Source organism: Cibotium barometz, chromosome 56 (assembly GCF_041138505.1).
Source record: "Cibotium barometz isolate CiBa-2024 chromosome 56, ASM4113850v1, whole genome shotgun sequence".
In the NCBI taxonomy this organism is placed as follows: domain Eukaryota; kingdom Viridiplantae; phylum Streptophyta; class Polypodiopsida; order Cyatheales; family Cibotiaceae; genus Cibotium; species Cibotium barometz.
In genome coordinates this window covers 32,468,290-32,482,649 of record NC_141101.1, presented here as the reverse complement: position 1 = coordinate 32,482,649, position 14,360 = coordinate 32,468,290, and the positions used below count along the sequence as shown (strand labels likewise).

At 45.5% G+C, this 14,360-nt stretch overlaps 1 protein-coding gene across 1 annotated transcript in view; it reads left to right on the top strand.

The window, feature by feature from the left end:
* The first annotated feature begins 2,741 nt into the window (after positions 1–2,741).
* LOC147607134 (Galactose oxidase/kelch repeat superfamily protein) overlaps positions 2,742–14,360 on the top strand; it is a 33,587-nt gene continuing 21,968 nt past the window's right edge. The window contains exons 1-2 of the mRNA XM_086791074.1: positions 2,742–2,881; positions 3,023–3,163. The gene's annotated coding sequence lies outside the window, so the exon portion shown is untranslated. The remainder of the gene's footprint in view (positions 2,882–3,022; positions 3,164–14,360) is intronic.

Here is a 14,360-nt window from a genome sequence, read left to right as displayed (position 1 = left end):
AGTGGTTCTCTCATTGGTGCACATTACTCTTGATTTTCTAATAGTGCGTACACACTATACATCACATAGACGTTGCCTATGTGGAAATCATCTTCGTGTTGCAAGATGTGTAGACTATTCTTGGAAGAACACAAGAACTTTTGGAGAGAGTACAGTGTAGCTTTCCTTAAACTATGTGTAAGGTCAATTGAACTTTACCACATTATAGAACAATTTGCTAAAGACTTGTACCAGTTACACAAATTTGTTGAATTAAACTCTATGTGGTTTCCAACACAAGATAAATGTTGGAGCACATTCATTATATGATGTTCTTGAGGATTTGAGAATTTTTGGTGGCGTATACTAAAGGCATAATGTTATTCAATGGCTTAGTAGGAATTTGTGTTTTATTGACATCTTTCATAGTTGCAAGTGGCAGCTATAATTTGGTGTTCTAGATGAAACACAAGTGTTGCATGTTTCCTTGATCATAGTACTAACGAAAAATATGTATTGTGTGTCTTGTTTTCCTTGTTGTAGTACTTAGGGAAGTTACAGAGGCGAGGCTCATCTCCTTTCTTGTCTTTTTTTGTACATTGATGTGGCCTGTGGTCTTTGTTGTACATTAACGTGACATGTGGTCTTTACTACCACATTTAAAGTATTGTCCCTAACATATGTACCTTTACTTGGGCTATTTAGTTTTGCAAAGTTCATGTCCTTGTAGAACCTACCAATTGCAAGGCACTAGGAAATGAGTGCATCATTAAGAGTATGTGATGGGGTTACTACCTGGTTAAAGTGAGAAGTACTTCACTCTAGATGAGCATTCAACATAGTTTTATAAACCATGACTGTGTTTGTTAGAAAGAATTCTAAGCCGGAGAGCTTGGCGGAGTGTTCTAACATGTCTGGCGAGTTTAGGACTGAACATGGTGGTTCAGAAGCAAACTTAACATTTGAAGCTAATCCGAAGAAGTTAGAGGCAAATCACACTAGATTTGGCATTAATCCAGAGTGATTACACAAATCTTGATCTTGATGCTAATACGGAATGCCTAGCAATTATCTTGATCGTTTTTATACTTTGCCATGGTATTGTTGTATGCATGCGCACTTTCCAACAATCATCACCTTCCTTGTAGAAAGGTGTGCTAATCTAGAGTGATTAGTTGAGGTTTCTACAACAACAAGAACAAGAGTGAGCGCTGATTTAGAGCGATCAAACCAATCTCTTGGGTTATGTACTGAGATGGAGTGCTCAGGGGTGGACCCTTCATGCCTGCTTGACCTTGTGTCAAATGGAGTTGATAAATTTATCGAAAGAAAGTGATAGCTTTATTTAACCGATATAGGTGTTGACTTCCAACGAGCTCAAATTTTATGGAAAGTCACAAACTTTAGGTGCTTGTTATTCTAGATAAAGCCCTAACCTTGTCAATTTAGTGCTAAACCACATTGGTAAGAGTGTTCAGTGTGTGGTTGAGTATGCATGAAATTGTTTTCACGCTATGCTCAGGCATGGTAGATGGCCATGAGGTGGTACCAAAAAGTTTAGAGCAACTTCTTTAGGGACTTTGCTGTTTATATTCACACTGAAAGTGGGGATGTTAGAGATACCATTGTACCATGTTGGTAGTTGGTATCGAGGTGGGGATGTTAAGAAGCCACACTATGGTTAAGTGGGGATGTTAGAGATACCGTTGTACAATGTTGGTAGTCGGTATCGTGGGTGATACTACATTAATACTGATGGGTTAGTGTTATTGGTATATATATGCATTTGGGAGCATGCCAGTGTTATAGGTGTACTGTGGGTAATTTACCATGTTAAATATTGAGCTAGTGCTATTGGTGTTATGTGTTTGTGCTTTTGAACATAATCATGTTGGGATAAATTTGAGGAGCCTAGTTAATTATTCTAAACAATGTGATTAACACTTGTGTGAGTAATAGGTGTTGAAGTAATGCAAGGGTACTGATTGAGGTGTCGCCGCATGGATGGTAGTTTGAGCATGATGTGTGAGTGCCAATGATTGTGCCATGTGTAGTATCTATGACACTGTGCCAAGTTTTTATATTTAATTAACAACGTGTTTTAGCTTTGATCGGGTGTTGTATTTGTAATGGTAATTGAAATTCCATGGTTAGCACATCTTACGTGTAGGAAATCAATTTATATATTATAAAGATAGAGCACAAAAGACAATAAGGTTATTTTTGTAAAAGAAAAGACCTAACTTTGGATATTCAAGCTATTATTGGCTCCAAGGGTCAATTTTGAAAATACAATATTTGGATACCCATGTGAGGGAGAAGGAGCCACTCACATTTGTGGGAGAGAGAGAGAGAGAGTACCAATGCTCTTGTCTTGTTCTTTCTTTGTTATTATATCTCTTGTTTATGGTTTGGACTTGTATATTGTTTGATAGTTGATAAGGGAAAGCTCTTGATGAAGAGTTTTATTATGTAGTTGCACTGTTCCTCGAGGCGACTGCCCTAACCAGTAACTAGCAGTTGCATGCCGCTTGAGGCGACTGGCCTAACCAATAACTAGCAGTTGCATGCCGCTTGAGAGGCTCCGCTTCTCCCTATAAGGTAAGCATGGAGCCGCCCCATCTGGCATAATGATGGAGTAGCATGCCTGGCTCGTGTATATGATGAAGAGCTGATGCCCTTAGAATTTTTATCTTTGAAAGTGGAAAGAAACTTTCATTTTGTCTTATGCATGTAGGTGGGAGTGTGTGGTTGCCATAACCACAATTTGGATGCGCACATTTACAATGAGATACACGCGCGCATTGAACAATATATATAGCCACGTCGACAAAGAAGGATGGCGTGTTTTATACCCTGTGAGCAAGCCTGTGTGATCTGGCACGTGTGCCCTTGGGAGCCGGTGTGTTTATCTTGGTCTTCTTCTGTGCTTGTCTTCTGCTACGCAGAGTTTGCTTGGAGATGGTGTTGCCAAACACCTTTCTGTCCTTGTAACCCTTGCTTTCCTTTGCTTTTTTTTTTTTTGGTTTTTTTTGTTTTTCAGGTCCTGATGGTTCCCGGGAGCCTGCCATGGTTCAAGATGTCCAATCTACTCTCCACCTAATTAAGCTGCAACGAAAACCTTGGTTCTGTTTGCGTATTTAGGGTTTGATTCGAGAAAATATTACTTGATTTCCTTCATAAGGTAACACCGGAAATGCATAGAAAGGGTTTGATTCAACGCATAAGGTAACAGTGGACACACACACACACACACACACACACACACACACACACACACACACAGAGAGAGAGAGAGAGAGAGAGAGAGAGAGAGAGAGAGAGAGAGTTCTAATAATGTCTTCAAAAGACCAAAGGGTTTACGAGACCAAAAAGTGTTATGATGTGTCCATGACGTGATTGAATCGTGGGAAAAACAAAAACAATTCATCTAGAGCTGAAAAAAAAACCAGCCATGTGAGTGCCAGTGGTACAATGCTACTATGCTACAGTGTGAGGGGATCAAAGTGGATCCTCGACATCTACACTGTATCATGGAAAATGAAACAATTTATCTAAAGGGAGCAAAACAGCTATGAATGTGACAATGTTCAATGCATCCATTGCCAAGAAAAAAAAGAAGATAAGTGCAGTAATGCTTTGATTCAGGGGACTGAGCTAGGTTAAAGGAGAGGAGAAATCAGCTCATGAGCCTGAGCAAACTTTATTTCCTTGCATTAGACAAAAGAACAAAAGTTCACCACCTCCTTTGAATATCTATCACCCTTTTACAATAGCCAAAAAAAATAGTATGCCTCTTGTACGAGTATTAATCACTCTTTTCACGTCATAGCTCATGCTTTGAACCTGCCAAAAAAGCGCAGTCCCACCTGCCCTCTCCCCTGTATGCTTTTTGCGCATCATGATCATCCCCCCTCTTGGCTTGATCCACATGTACCTTTGCCCATAGATGGGCTTTCTAGGATTTTTTATTTTACTCCTATACTTGTAACCATTCAAACCTCTATCGAGGCGGCTACACGCCTTTTGTCCATGTTAATATCCATCTATCACGTTTACAAGGCCAACCATTAAAATGCAGCAATCTAAGCTCATTGAGAAACACATCTACACTCCCCCTTTTATCTTGGACTCCATAGCACATAGGGATTACATTGTTGGTATATTGTGGTCAATCCTCACCTTGAGAACACTAGATTGGGTACCAGTAACCCTTAGAAGAGCCCCCACTAAGACGGTGTATTTGCTCATATTGCTGGATGAGAATGTATGATTGACCTTAGGGCTGAAAAGTTGCCGACTATGTATGGGACCAGTTCGTCATCGAGTGGTTTTCACTTCATTATCTTGAGCGGCTTGAGAACGAGTTTAGGGGTTTGTGTCAAAACGTGCATCCAGTTCTCGAGTTTGACAACAAAGTCACTCACTTGGCTTTATAGTTGCACAAATCTGAGGCGGACAAGAGAGGGCAATTCCTTTATGGTTTAGACACACAAATCCAATGGGATGTGCGTATGTATGAACTGCCGGGCTTCAAACGGGCACGTGCGCTTGCACAAAGTGCCAAAATGAAGTACAACGGTGGAAAGCCTAAGACTTTCCAGCCCGTATTCCCCAAGGTAGCTTTTGCAAGTGGCAAGAGCCAGAACCAATTGGGGTCTACTCCAAGACAGAGCATGGGAGCCTGTGAATCCAGGAACTAGACCAACGTGCCTAAACTTACTCTAGACTAGAAAGCTCAGGCAGGCAAGACACAGGCAAGATGAGGAAAACCGATATAAACAGGAGATGTGATGCTTCTATTGACATACAAAAGGGCATACTTCAAGGGAATGCCCTAAGAAAACCCTTGCCCAGACCTCAACCGCAACCTTGATAGCTTCAGTGGTGAGCCATCTCCCAGGTAGACCTCAGGGATGCCTCTAGTTCTTTGGCTCCCAGTTCCGGGATTGGCACCATTGTGAGCTGGGAGCTTGACGATAAGCAGGAGGGTACCCGTGACTCAAGGAGTTGTGCAAGACATTTGGCTACATAGGTGGCCAGAGAGTCGTCTTGTTTGATAGTAGCATATGTCACATTGACTCTACATGACTGCAACATTTATACAGTAGGATTACCTGCTTAGGAATATTGTTGTATGTGGTGGCCCCATTGTGAGCTCTAGTTCGGGACATGTTAGGCACAAGCTTTGAGGTCAATCTCCAAAGCCATGCATGTGTCAGTCCTCTTACCCAATTGGAGAATTCATCAGATAGAGTCATGTAGAGGTCAACCCTAGCATTAGGTGCATATAGAAGCTCAGACATGAAGTTGCATGTGAAGCATGCCTATGGGCCAACCAAAGACAAGCCCATGCCCATGGGGCATAGTAGGCAACATGACCAGCCCATAGAAGGGGCTAAGGTCCAATTGCTGAGTTGGAATCACCAAGCAAGTTTCTGTTTTGCCTAAGCAAGGCTATGGAATCGGAGTTGGATCCACAACTCCAAAAATTGTTGCAAGCTAGTTTCATATGTTCTAGCGTGTCTCCTTTTGTAGCATTGATCTTTTCATTAGAAAAATGGATGGATCTTTCAGACTTTGTGTGTATTATCGCGCTCTTAATAAGTTGACAGTCAAGAGCAAGGTCTTGATGCCTCAGATTGATTATATCTTAGAGGGGCTGAATGGAGCCAAGGTTTTTTTCGAGCTTGACATGATAACTGGATACTATTAGTTACGGATTGTTGATGGGGACATCCCCAAGACATCATTCCACAATAAACAGTCCCACTACAAGTTTGTGGTAATGCCCTTTGGAGTGTGTGTTCATTTTCTTGGATGACATACTTGTATTTTCAGCTACAGTAGAACAACATGACATTGACGTTGAAAAAGTGATGAAGTTGTTGGAAAGCAACACAATGAAAAGAAATCGGAATTCTATTTGTTCGAGGTTCATTATCTTGGATATATTATTAGATCTGATGACATTCGATTAGATCCCACCAAAGTGGTAGAAATCCTCAATTGGGAGATCCTAGAAATAGCATATGATGTATGGTCGTTTGTGGGAATTTGCCATGCATATTCCGCCCACATCGACAAGTTTTTCGACCTCTCGCAACTCTCATAAATCTGCACAAGGGCAATCATCCACGTGACTTCGCATGGACTGTAAGCTTTTAAGGACCTCAAGGTTGCTTTGGTTGAGGCTCCATGTTTAGTGCTTGTCTCATGGGATGATTCATTACAGGTTATCACCAATGCGAGTAACATCGCCATTGGAGCTGTTTTATAGCAGAGTGGTCATCCGGTTGCTTACATATCTCGTAAGCTACTCTCTACAAAGAAGAATTACTCGGTCTACGATTGGAAACTACTAGACGAGATGAAGCACAAGCATGCGGACTCCGAGGGATTTGGTGCTTTAGTGGAAACATGCATTGGATGCCACAGAACCATGCCATTTCTTGATACGGGATGGTTGGCTTTTTTGCAAAAGTCGACTTTGTGTCTAAAAACAGTTTCAGGTAACTCTTCTCCACGATGCCTTTGGTGCCATCACTGTCGGTCATAGAGGCGTGAACTCAACGTTGGAGAAGATAGAGATGTAATTCTATTGGCCCAAAATGAGGTGGGACGTGTTCACTTGTGTGCAACATGGTCTGATTTGTCAAAAGGTGAAAGCATCACATGGGAAGAAAGTAGGTTTGTTACATCCATTGTCGATTTGCCGAAGGATCTTTCCAAGATATATCTATGGATTTTGTGATGAATTTGCCTCCCCGTCTGGGTAAGCGTAACACGTAGTGTTTAATAATTGTTGATCATTTTAGCAAATTTGTTATGCTTATTCCTTTCAGGGCTAATGTTACGTTGAAGATGTTGTAAAACTGTTTATCCAGCATTGGTACCCACAGTTGGTGGCATACCTAGTGAAGGAGGTGTTGTCTTAGAAACCTTGAGAACAGTGAAGGGTTCATCCAAATCTAAGCTCAACCACAAGTTATTTGGAGGACGCGGTTCTAACACGTGGAATACTAAAACTTGCACCATGGAGCTTTCAGCTCTCATAGAAAATAGGGTGTCCATATTGCTGCAAACTCCAAGGCACCCACCATTGGTGTCCCTGAAAACAATGAACGGTTCATCTAAATATCTGGCAAGCGGAGAATGGGAGTTGAAGATATTTGTATCCTTAGTCTCTCCAAACAGGGAGCAAAATACTTGATCCTCCTACACATCATTTGTCAGAGGATTGGCTTTTGGGACATAGTGTTATTCGAAATGTTAGTAAAAGATAATTACTCCAAGAAAACTTCAAAGCTCATGTACATTTGTAGGGATGATGACCTTTGATCTTTTGCGGATCCATAGAGGTGTGATGCTCGGAGATCTCGTGTTCTTAAAAGCGTAGTCTTCATCGTCATAAGCAACTTTGTTTTCCAACTAACGGCGAACTCGGCTAGAGCCAACCATTCATCCACACACTTTGAGTGTCATGGCAATAGTGTCTCAAATCCACTTATTCACCCTCTTTGTTGGACCATCGATCTCGGGATGGTAAGCGGTACTTGGCATCAACTTGGTTCCCATGATCTCAAACAAAGTTCTCCAAAATGAACTCGTGAATTTGCCATCCCAATCACTAACAATTTGTTGTGGTACACAATGCAAATTCTATATTCCACTAGGAAAATAGATGATCCATGTGTTAGTTTACTAGATGGATTTCAACCTTGTTAAAAAGTTGCCTTGGAATGTCCCCACACGGTTGTCATGGATAGGCAAGGACACCCCTAGGTCCTTCCCATCATCTTCACTATCTTTTTCCTAAGTAGTTGGCTTCCTCATTGAGATCCAACCCCTTGTGGAATGATTTGAGGGTGGGGGGGCTTATGGATGCGGTTAATGAGGTGGTTGAGTTGTGGGAGAAGATTTATTATGGGGTTTAGCAGTTGGATGTGGTAGGGGCTCCTAGGGAAGATGTTGTGGATAGCTTGATGGGAGGGTTATGGGTGGGGGTTAGAGTTGGGTTGGTTAGTTATAGGACATCAGATTCAGCTTGCTAAATTACTTTTTCCTTACGAGTTGGTCCAACAAGTTGTCAATGTGAGGTAGCCGGAATTTGTTCTTGACGGTGATCTTGTTTAGTGCGTGGTAGGGACACACACAGACACATACTTCTATCCTTCTTCTTGACCAAGAGGACCGGAGCTCCAAATGGTGAGGAGCTTGGACGGATCAGAACTTTTGACTAAAGTTGAGTAATATTTTACTATTGAAAAGACCAAAGGCAAAGTAAAAGGCAAAAGCAAAGCAAAGCATCACTTTTTGGTAAAAAGCAAGACTTCCCCAAGTATAAAAGAAGCACGAGCCTCTCTTGAGCATCAAGTTGAAGAAGAACCTCTTCATTGCGTTTCCATCTTCGTTGAAGTGTGGAGATTATCTTCTCCATCATCATCTACTTGATCATGAAGCAAATCATGGAATTTTTCACCGTTGCCCGCTGATTTAGAGTGCCTCCATCAACTGCTGTGCCACATCATCACCTGTCCGTACGACTGTACAAATCCATACAGCCGTACGGAACCGTACATACTGAAAATTTCAGAAACCCTGAAATTGCTCCAAGAACCCAAAAAATTGCTTCTTGGAGGTTTTTATCACTTGAAAACCATTAAAATAGGTTTTAAATTAGTTTTCTTGCCAGAAAGAGCTTTTCCATGGTTTTCTTTATCGACAAGACTGTAGGACTTGTGGAGATTACTCATTGTCATGTGCACAGTGTGTATCTACCGTGTGCTACACGCACGCAAGACTAGCTTCGAGGTGTGGGGAAGCTTGGAGCTAGGCAGGCTGATTGACGAGCTGAGTTAGGGATATACTAACGGGCGGGCACCCAAGTATGGACGGGCGGGCGTCCAAGTTTGGATGCCCGATGACCGGCCAAGAGCCTATAAAAGGGTGGCCAAGGTTAGTTATTGGGATATAGAGAGTCTCGCGAGTTTGTGAGAGCTCTATGGTCTTGGAGCCTGGATCTAGTGTAGACGTGCGCCTGCTTTATGCAGCCGAGGCCGGCAGCAATCTCGAGGCCCGCGAGGGCAGCTTCGTGGCGGTATGGGACATCGCGAGAAGGAGATTGGTCGGTACGTCAACCTAGTTAGCTCAGCTCGTGGCTCTGTGGGGACAGCCAAGACTGTGGGCTTGCCCACGGCTGTCATGGTTGGGAGGCGAGTCAGGCCTGCACCCCCTTGTGCACAGTGTGTATCTACCGTGTGCTACACGCACGCAAGACTAGCTTCAAGGTTTGGGAAAGCTTGGAGCTAGGTAGGCTGATTGACGAGCTGAGTTACGGATATACTAACGGGCGGGCACCCAAGTATGGACGGACGGACGCCCATGTGTGGACACCCGATGACCGGCCAAGAGCTTATAAAAGGGTGGCCAAGGTTAGTTATTGGGATATAGAGAGTGTCGCGAGTTTGTGAGAGCTCTATGGTCTTCAGACTTTTGAAAGATAAAGTCAAGGAAGCACCTATCTTAGCATTACCTGATCCTAGTTGGCCTTATGTTCTTGGAACTGATGCCAGTGACTATGCTATCGGGGCTGCTCTATTTCAAGATGGTAGACCGGTTGCTTTTGAAAGTAAAAAGCTAGACGACACTCAATCTCGTTGGCCAACCCTTGAGAAGGAGCTTTATGCTGTGATTCATGCTCTCAAGGTTTGGAGACATTATTTATATGGCTCTAAGTTTGTGGTATTGACTGATCATTAGTCAATCAAGTATGTGTGTGATGTGGATGATTTGAGAGGAAGGAAAGCTCGATGGGCTGAATTAATGCAAGATTTTGATTTTGAGACTCGTTATAGAAAAGGATCCATGAATAGTGTCGCAGATGCGCTTAGTCGAATTAGAGAGGTGAATACTTTGTCGTTCACCAAGATTTCTACTGACTTATTTTAGTCATTGAGAGGGCTTTGCAAGACTGATAGTTATTTTGGTCCATTTTGGCAGAAGATCCAAGACGGGAGCTCATTGATTGACCAAGACTCAATGACTGTGCAGTCTACCATTCAGGCTGCAGGAGGCCAGTGGATGATTCGGAATGGTTTACTATTCCGTAATGACAAAATTTGTGTACCACAGATCCCGGACATTAAGTCCAAGATTCTTAAGGAGTGTCACGACGCTCCTTCTGCTGGACACCCTGGGGTACACAAGACATTATCGTTAGTGAAACACACTTTTTATTGGCCAAAGATGAAAGGGTATGTAGAAGATTATGTTCTCAAGTGTCAAATTTGTCAGGCAAATAAAGCTGAACGCTTTAGATAGGCTGGGTTGTTGCATCCTTTGCAAATTCCAGGTAATAAATGGGAAAGTATTTCCATGGATTTTATTACCGGATTGCCAAGAACACATCAAGGCCACGATTCTATTTGGGTTGTGGTAGATCGCTTGACCAAAATGGCTAGATTTTTACCGACCCGGAAGACTATTACAGCTACGCAATTAGCACGGCAGTTTATCGAGCAATTGTTTAGACTGTACGGGTTACCGCAGGACATAGTTAGTGATAGGGACTCTAAGTTTACGAGTGATTTTTGGAAACTTGTTTTTAAGAAGTTGGAAACAACTTTCAATTTGAGTTCCTCTGATCATCCTCAATCTGATGGTCAGACTGAAAGAGTGAATCAGATTTTGGAGGATATGCTTCGAGCATATGTATCCAAAAGACAGAGTTCATGGGAGGATTATCTTCCTATGTTAGAATTTGCATATAACAGTACTAAGCATACGAGTACAGGTTTTAGTCCTTTCATGCTTATGTATGGTTTTCAATTTAGATTACCTGTTACAGTAGGATTCTCAGGACTTTAGCATGATGCAGCACGTAATTTTTTGCAAGATATGCAGGAAATGTTACAAGTTGCAAAAGAATCTATTAGAAGTGCTCAAGACCGAGACAGATTTATTCTAATAGACATCGTTCACCCAGAGAGTTCTCTGAAGGAACGATGGTGTAATTGCGAGTTCCGAAAGATTCTGAGACTTTACGGATAGGTCGATCTTCGAAATTATCCCCTAGCTACTGTGGACCATTTCGTGTTACACGACGGATTGGTTGAGTTGCATATGAATTGGATTTGCCTTCTCATGTGAAAGTTCATCCTGTATTTCATGTGAGTAGACTTAAGAAAGTACTGGGTGGAACAGATCAGTTAGTTACTCCTCAAGAAGTTATAGATGTCGAGGACATGACATTTGTTCCGCATGAACCTGAAAAGATTCTTGGATTTCGTGAAAGTAGATTGCGTAATACGGTTATCACGGAATACAAGATCAAGTGGAAGGATCGTGTTGAGGAGGACGCTACATGGGAGACATTGACTACTCTTCAGAGAGATTACCCTGGCTTTTTAGTGAGCTCAGGAGTGAGCTCTTAGAGGAAGGGGAGTATGTCATGTGCACAGTGCATGTGCACAGTGTGTATCTACCGTGTGCTACACGCACGCAAGACTAGCTTCGAGGTTTGGGGAAGCTTGGAGCTAGGCAGGTTGATCGACGAGCTGAGTTAGGGATATACTAACGGGTGGGCACCCAAGTATGGACGGGCGGGCGTCCAAGTGTGGACGCCCGATGACCGGCCAAGAGCCAAGGTTAGTTATTGGGATATAGAGAGTCTCGCGAATTTGTGAGAGCTCTATGGTCTTGGAGCTTGGATCTAGTGTAGACGTGCACCTGCTTTACGCAGTCGAGGCCGGCAGCAATCTCGAGGCCTGTGAGGGTAGCTTCGTGGCGGTATGGGACGTCGCGAGGAGGAGATTGGTCGGTACGTCATCCTAGTTAGCTCAGCTCGTGGCTCGGTGGGGACAGCCAAGACTGTGGGCTTGCCCACGGCTGTCATGGTTGGGAGGTGAGTCAGGCCTGCACCCCCTTGTTTTTTATTTGTTTGTTTGCAGGATTCGAGTCTCGTAGCAGGATCGATCACGAGGAGATCCTTGGGGATTTGACACTCATGGGATGAGTGAGTGATTCTTGGATTTCGATCTAGACTTGGACTTGGACTTGGATTCGGATTCGGATTCATTGGATTTGGACATCCGGTCTCCCGCCTCTTTGTGTGGAGCCCGTTTCTTGCAGGTTTTCCACTTTCGCCTCGCCTTCGCCTGAGCTTCAGACTCTGATGGAGACTCCTCCCGCCTCGCCTTAGAGGGACTCATCCGCAGCTCCCTCGCCCGCCCCGGAGGACATCCCCATCAGGCTTTCTCTTTCGCCGGTAGAGGAAGCGAGCCTCACCGCAGAGGTGGAACGCCTCCAGGCTCATTCCACCATCTGCCGTATAGTCGGCACTCGCCCCAGCAGAGGGGAGATCAGGGATCTTCTTCAGGCTCGCCTTCTTGCAGATGTGGGCAAGATCCTGGATGTACAGCTCCTGGGCCGGGGCCATTATCAGATCGAGTTCGAGGCCGCCCAGAGCGTTGCCAAGGTCCTTGCCATGAGTCCTCTGGACATCAGGGGTGCTCGGGCTTTCTTCAGACCTTGGCAGCATGGATTTGACCCAGCAGCGGCGGAGCAGGGAGAGCGCCTCTTCCATATTACAGTTTGTTTCCCTGGTCTCCGCCGGGAGTATCTTCCGCTCCTCTCCAGGCTCGGAGCATTGGTGGGCTCGGTACTAGAGACGGGCCCCTCAGCAGCTTCAGTGGTGGCCAGAGCAGCTGGGCTACCTTCGGTCAGAGTGTTGGTGTCTGACATCTCCTCCCTTCCTAAGGTCATTCAGCTACCTAGGATAGGGGGGGGGGGTGGATAGATCAGAGAGTGGAGTTCTCGGGGCTCCCGAACCAGTGCTTCATTTGCAGGCAGGTCGGTCATCTGGCCAAGGCCTGCCCTTGCAGGAGACCTCGACCCTCACCACAGCAGCAGGCTACTGATGGCCCGCCCACAGATTCGGCTCGGCAGGCTGCCTCAGGGACACCTGCTCAGGCCACAGAGACCTCGGAGTGGCAGCCTGGACAGGGGCGCCGCCGAGGGAGACAGCCACAGCAGCACGCACAGAGACCGCTGCAGCAGCAGCCACAGTCTCAGCCTCACTGGGTTCCCGTGAGGAATAGCTTTGCTCCCCTTCAGGAGGAGACCCCTGCAGCGACCTAGGACCAGGAGATGCCAGCTCCTCCTCCTTCACCCCCCCCACCCCCGTCCCCTCCCACCGCCTCGCTTCCACCATCGCCTCCTCCCGCCCCCGCTCCGGTTTCGGCAGCAGCTCCCTCTCCACCTCCCTCGCCTCCCCCTCCTCCCCCTCCGCCCGCCTCACCTTCAGTCCGGAGAGCGCTGAGCACTGACCTTGCTCGAGCATCACAGAGGAGACCTATGCCGATTAGGGCCTCACGGATTTCATCTATCCGCAGTCGGCTGAGTCGCCTTGGCATTAGACAGCGCTCGGAGGCCTTTGATTATACCTTCACACGGCTTTTTGGAGCAGAGGGCCCCCATGAGCCAGCACCCATTCGAGTTCATGTAGTGATACCTCCGGCCCGCGGGGAGGAGGCACTAGACTCAGCGGTGGCCTTCTCGTTCCCTCTATGTGGACCTTGTGATCGGGAGTGGACTCTAGAGCTCGCTCTCAGCACTTTGAAGACTCAGGCAGTTGAGTTTTCTCACCACATGAGCGATCTGGAGGTGACAGATGTGATAGGCCGACTTTGGGAGTTGGCTCATTTTTTCTTGGATCCCGGGAGTGTGGATACCTCAGGGATTCGGCATTTGGTTGTGCGCATAGTGGCAGACTTGGCACGCGACCCTGGATATGTGAGTATACACGAGGTTTCTCTGTCAGAGCGGGAGGCAGTCGCCATGGGCCACAGCCACTGGCGCCTGATCCGGGATTCTTGCAGTACACCGGGTGGGCAGATTCGCAGCCGTTCGGATGGGGACTACTCTCCATCCAAGCCGCTTGCGAAGGCCCGCCGTACGGCTGAGACAGCATCCACCTCAGCAGGGCATCCATGAGGATCATCTCATGGAATGTACAGGGCCTTGGCGGAGCACACTTTATACGCTATCGAGGTTGCTTGAGGCAGGAGCTTCAGAGATGCCTGGTTGGTGGCAGCATTGACATTTTGATGATGCAGGAGCACCACTTGGGTGAGAGCAGGATCCGGAGATATGGTTCGGTGATGCCTGGTAGATGGGACACTTTTTGGTCTGCAGGGTTTGGTCCTTTGGGTGGACAGGGAGGAGTATGCATGGTTATTGCAGATGTATGGCGGCAGGCCATTGTGGATCGAGGGATCATTGTGCCTGGTAGAGCACAGTATGTCATTCTGAGGATGCATGATGAGCTATTGGGTGTGCTCAACATCTATGCGCCCAATCATGCTAGTGCCAGAGCAGAG